This window comes from Curcuma longa, chromosome 11 (assembly GCF_044706935.1).
Source record: "Curcuma longa cultivar G26 ecotype Majalengka, Jawa Barat chromosome 11, ITB_CL_G26_1.1, whole genome shotgun sequence".
Lineage (NCBI taxonomy): Eukaryota > Viridiplantae > Streptophyta > Magnoliopsida > Zingiberales > Zingiberaceae > Curcuma > Curcuma longa.
In genome coordinates this window covers 1,422,273-1,428,272 of record NC_133871.1, presented here as the reverse complement: position 1 = coordinate 1,428,272, position 6,000 = coordinate 1,422,273, and positions in this window count along the sequence as shown.

Here is a 6,000-nt window from a genome sequence, read left to right as displayed (position 1 = left end):
ATGAGTGAAGTCTAGTCAGACTAGATGACTAGCAAGAAGTCCTAGTCGGTCAGACTAGGCAGAGGAAGTTTTGATCTGGAAGATTGGGCAACGGAAAAATCCTAGTTGTAGGCTAGGTAAGGGAAAGTCCTAGTTGTAGGCTAGGCAAAGGGAAGTCCTGGTTTGGAGGATCAGGCAGAAGTCTTAGCAAGGTCAAGTACACCAGGTGCAAGTCCATACAGTGTCGGAGGACCAGGAAGCATGACCAAAGTCCAATCAGGTACAGTTAGGAGGACCAGAGGGTTGGTGAAGTCTAGGCGGTTTGAAGGACCGAGTTGCAGCAGAAAATTCCTAGGGGCCAAGGACAAACACTAAGCGGGAAGTCCAACAAGTTTGGAGGGCTTGTTGGCAAAACTTTTCTCGAGTAGAGTGGGTAAGGGCGCATTCCCGGAATGGAACAGTAAGCATCAGACTAACTCAGGATTTCGGTAGAAATCCGAAGTTAGACCCACAAGGCGAAGATAGACCCACAAGGGTAAGGTTTAGATAACTTTGGTTGTTTGTATGCTTGTCTTGCAGGAACCAGGAGCTGGAAGCAAGATGAAGAGAAAGCAGAAGTAAAGCAAACAAAAGCAGCTGAACCAAGTCTCAAGGTCAACTCAGGTCAAACCTGAGTCAACTCATTCCGATCGATCTGAGATTGGCTTCAGTCGACCTGAGATTGGCTCCAATCGACCTGAGATTTGTTCCAGTCGACCTGAGCACCAGATAGCGCAGCGGAATGCAAAGTTTATCGGCAAGCTCCACGTCAGCTTCGAGTCAACCTGAGTAGGGACTCGAGTCGACCTGAAGGCAAAGTCAGCGCGGAGAAAGAGGATCGCTGCCTACATGGGATCAACCTGAGATGGAGTCGAGTCGACCTGATCATACTATAAAAGGAGGGGCAACGTGCACAACCAAGAAATCAACATACAAGTTCTCCTCTCCAACTAGTGGTGGTTCTGAACGCGAACGAGACCAGAATCTTGCAACCGGAGAAGCTCCAGGAGGAGTGCGCGGCGCTCAGGACTTCCAGAACGACGTCAAGTATTTTGGTTTAATTTCTTACTTGTCTCAATTTGTTCTTATTTATTGTTGTTTATTTATACGGACTGTAAGACGGGTTTCTCCGCCTCCGAACAAAGTTCAAAAAGGAGACCACTAGTGGGCGGGCACCTCCCGTACATAGGCCTTGGACGTACTAATCCTTGGGGGGTTAGGAATCAAGTAAAATCCGCAAGTCCCCTACATCTTTATTTAATCTGCTGCTTAGTTTTCTCTGATAGAATAAACGAACGAAAAGTAATAACACGCTATTCACCACCCCTCTAGTGTGTTACAACGATCCTACAGAAGGTATATATGGTATCCAATCCTAGTCTTAAGACACATAGATTAAGTTATGATTATGTACCAACTAGCACAAACTATTGTGCTGATTTCTGAAGAAGAGCACCATAGTGGTGTTGGTCTTCTAAAACCAGCACCATAGTGTTAGTTCTTTTCATACACTATGGTGTTGGTTTTCGAAGATCAGCACCACTGTGGTGCTGGTCTTCAGAAATCGACACCACAATATTCTAAAAGTTTTAAATCATTTTGAGCACTATTGGGAGGACCTTAAAATATTAAATAATAGTTTATTTGGACTCAAGTTCACCTAATAAATCTATAGGAGTTGGAGTGAGCTCGATCAGAACTCTCTAAGTCTATCAATATATTTTAATCAAAATTTATTAATGGACCTAGGGGACTCTGATTTCTGAAAACTTGTAATGAGATAGAAAAGGTGAGAGTGTAGACGGGAGATTTGATGAGAAATCTTGATCTCGAGTCTTCTACATGAAGTTATAGGCATGTGTTAATTGATACAAAGTATGAAACTTTCTAAACATTTTGAGCAATGCTGGGAATCCTTTACGATGATAACGGAGGACACCCTTGGACTCCCCGGCACTGTAGAAACCTACAGGAGTTTAAATGAGTCCTATAAGAGCTCTCTAGGTCCATCAATAGTTTTGGTCGAAACTCATTGATAGACCTACGGTATTCAAATTTCTGAAATTTTACCATGAGATGGAAGATGTGAGTGTGTAGAAGATATATATGGTGTCCATGTTTGGTTCTGATATCCCTACAATAATTTATGTATATGTGTCAAATATTTACTTCTAAAAGTTATAACTTTTGACTTGGGTATCAAAACGAGACGTTCTATGCACCAAATCGAAACTCGTTCAGAAATCTATAAGACATTCTACTAATAATAGACCAATTTTGGATCAAAAAAAATATTGTTTAAGGCCTTTTTAGATGTTCAAAAGAAATTTTATCTTTTTTATTAATTTTTTTCTCATAATTTATCGTAGGGATGTCAGAATTAGTCATGGACACCATAAATACCTTCATCGCACTATTCTCTTCCATTTCATGATAAATTTTTAGAAATTCAAAATCTCTAGGTCCATCAATGGGTTTTAACGAAAACTCATTCAAGGGCGGAGCTAGGTACAAACGTACCTGGGCTCCAACCCGGGGTCCATTTCAAAATCTATTAAAATTTTAATGGAAAATTATTTTGATTTTGGCAGATGAACACAATTATTATGGTATCAGCCCGGGGTTAATCTTTGTTGTTTGTCGTTGAAAAAATTTAGCCCGAGCTGATTGTAAATCTTGGCTCCGCCATTGAACTCATTATAGACCTAGAAAACTCCGATCAGATCCATTCTAAGTGCTATAATTTTTTAAAGTTCCCCGGAGTCATATATACCCAAAGATATCAATTCATTAACGATAGTGATCAGAAGATTTTCAAAGTTTCAAATTTTAAGACAATTGACACATACACATAACTTATCGTAAGAATGTCAGAACTAAGCATGAGCATCATACATCACTTCATTACACTACCACCTTCCATTACATGTTAACTTTTCAAAAATTTAAATCTCCTAGATCCATCAATGGATTTCAATCAAAATCCATTGATGGACCTAGAGAGCTCCGATCGGACTCATTCAAAGTGCTATAGGTTTCTAAAGTGCTTTAGAGTCCAAATATGACCTTTTTTTTTACCATTTTTAAAAAATCAACACCACAATAATCCTGATATTTAAGTCATGGTGTTAGTGTTTTAAGCTGTTGTATTAGTTTTTAAACACCCGCACTATAATAATGTTGATATTTAAATTGTGGTGTTGATTTTTAAAAATTAGCACCAAAATAATTTTTTATTTTATTTATTTTATTATTTTTAGCTCTCATTATTAATTTTATTTTATGCTTTATAATTAGTTATTAAAAAATAGAAAAAATATTTTTAATTTTCTATTAACCTTCTTTTATATATTTTTATTTTTATTAAAGTTTTAAAATTAAATAAATTTAAAGGATTATTTATTAAAGTTCAAATTAAAATTTAATTTAAGAGTAAAGAGAGAAGTGCAAATGAGAGAGGAAAGATGTTGTATATAAAAGAAGAGGAAAGAGCAAAAGAAAAGATGTTTCATGCAAAGGAGAGAGGAAAGAAAAAAAAAAGTCAACTATTGATAGGAGGGGCAAAATAGAAATTAGGTGCTCCTTTATGGTGCACCTTCTGAGCATTCAAAGTTTAGGTGCGCCCTTAGGAATTTGACATTAAAGTAAACTAGTTCAATTTAATTAAAATTATTATACATATCAAAAATATTCTTTATTAATTTATCAAAATTACATAAATTTAATTAAAATCATTTTAAGTTGGTCAAAGCTATGTTAGAAATTGTTATAGCAGGTATGACATAATTGCTATAATAATTTTGAAATGATTTTAAATTTAAATAATTCTAATTAAATTTATAAAGAATAGTTTCATATAATGGTGCTCCATGTATAATAATTTTTAATAAATTAGGATTATTTTACTCTATATTATAATAGCTGCTACAATAAATCTGAAATAAAGATTTTTTTTTGACAAAAATTGCTCTCAACTAACTAATTTGATCATATCTTTACTTTAGCACAGTTATAGCAACTATATAATATAAGTGTTAAACTAAATTAATTCAACTTAATTAAAATTATTATACATACAAAAAATACTCTTTATTAATTTATTAAAATTATTTAAATAACTTAATTAAAATCATTTTAAGTCTGTCAAAATCATATTGTAATTGTTATAACAAGTATGACATAGCTATTATAATAATTTTGAAGTAATTTTAACTAAGTCAAAATTTTTTTTTGATGATTTAAAATAATTTTCATCAAGTTGGTAAAGAATATTATAATAATAAATTTTAAATAAGTTAGAACAATTTTATTCTATATTATAATAGCTACCACAACAGTATTAAAATATAATGGGGCATTATTTTGATATAATTTTTTTTGACAAAAATGATAATTAATGCACCTTTTGATAATAAAACACACACAAAGTTTGTTTGTCCCCTGGGCAAAACTAATAAAACAGATGATCATGCAGACATATATATGTTGCATGCATTGTGGTGCACACTTTTTTATCAGATTGAAATCCTTTTTTTCTTTTCTTTTCTTTTCTTTTTCAGTGTTGGATCATGCATATTATTCCAAGTAGCTAGTGACACCTACATGGGCTGATCTCTAATGGCTGAGCAGGGATGGATGTCCTTGTGGTACCTCACCATATAAAATATAATATAAAATAATTAATAGTATGAGTTCTTAGTGCTCGTCCAGACTGATCTTAATCTAATGATCTGGTCGATGATGCAGAGAGATAGATAGATAGATAGATTAAGATTAGCAAATGCCTACCTCACTAACTAAAACATGGATGTGACATTCTTGGACCATGCATGCACTCGTAATTAATTAAGAGGTCTAGATAGATATAGATATATAGATAGATAGGTAGATAAATAGATTGATTGATAGATAGATAGTTGTTTGATGATTCTAGCTGTCACGTACGTTTGACTGATGAGACATATGTGAAATTCATGCGTCTACGATAATTAAGTTAACTTAGAGAGTGGATTAGCTTTAAGCTTTCACTGAGATATATTATTAAGTAGTAAACAACTCATCATCATCATGATGTCTAACCAAATATGTTAGCTAATCATCTCAATTATGAAGTTTTAGTTGGCAGAAAATTAAAATAGGAAATTAAAAGAGCTATTATTATTATTAGTATTAGTAGTATTATTATTATGGAAGTGGAGCATATTGACATAAAATATGATAAGTTTGTTGATACAGGAAAGATAGTTAGCCCCAATGTGGCACGGAGAAGTCAAAAGTCAAATTGAATTGTAAGTCAAAAGTTATACTGAGCTTAGCCTGGTCGATGCAGGATCCAAGTCCAAACCCTTAGAGGCTCGTAAGCTAAGTTAGACTCACGTCTGACTTGAATATGAGGAAGCGACAACCACTACAACAAAATCAAAAAATAATGACGAAATTAGCGATGGAAGTTTTTTTCGTCGCTAAATTAGTGATGGATATTAATATCAATCGCTAATTAACGGCAGAATTTAACTTCCATCGCTATTTTATAATTAAGCAACGGAAAATAATTTTCGTCTCCAAATTAGCGACAAAAATTTATTTTCCGTTTCTATATTGGCGACGAAGTTATTTTCCATCGCTAATTTAGCGACAAAAGATAATTTTCGTTGCTAATTCAATGACGGAAGATAATTTTCGTCGCTAATTCGGTGACGGAAAAAAGTCCATCACTAATCTAGCGACAGAAATTATTTTTCGTCGCTAAGCTAGCAATGGGAATAATTTTCGTCTCTAGATTAACGATGAAAAATTATTTTCTATCACTAAAATTATGATTTTTAGGGTTTCAGCCCGATTCTTTTCCCCTCGGGCACGCTCCGATCCGATCGCGCTCCCAACTCCTGACTCCGACCTTCCCAACTCCTGGCTCCGGCCTTCTCAACTTTGACATTCCTAATTATCATCGCTTCTCGGCCGATAAGTCTCTTTCCCCATTTA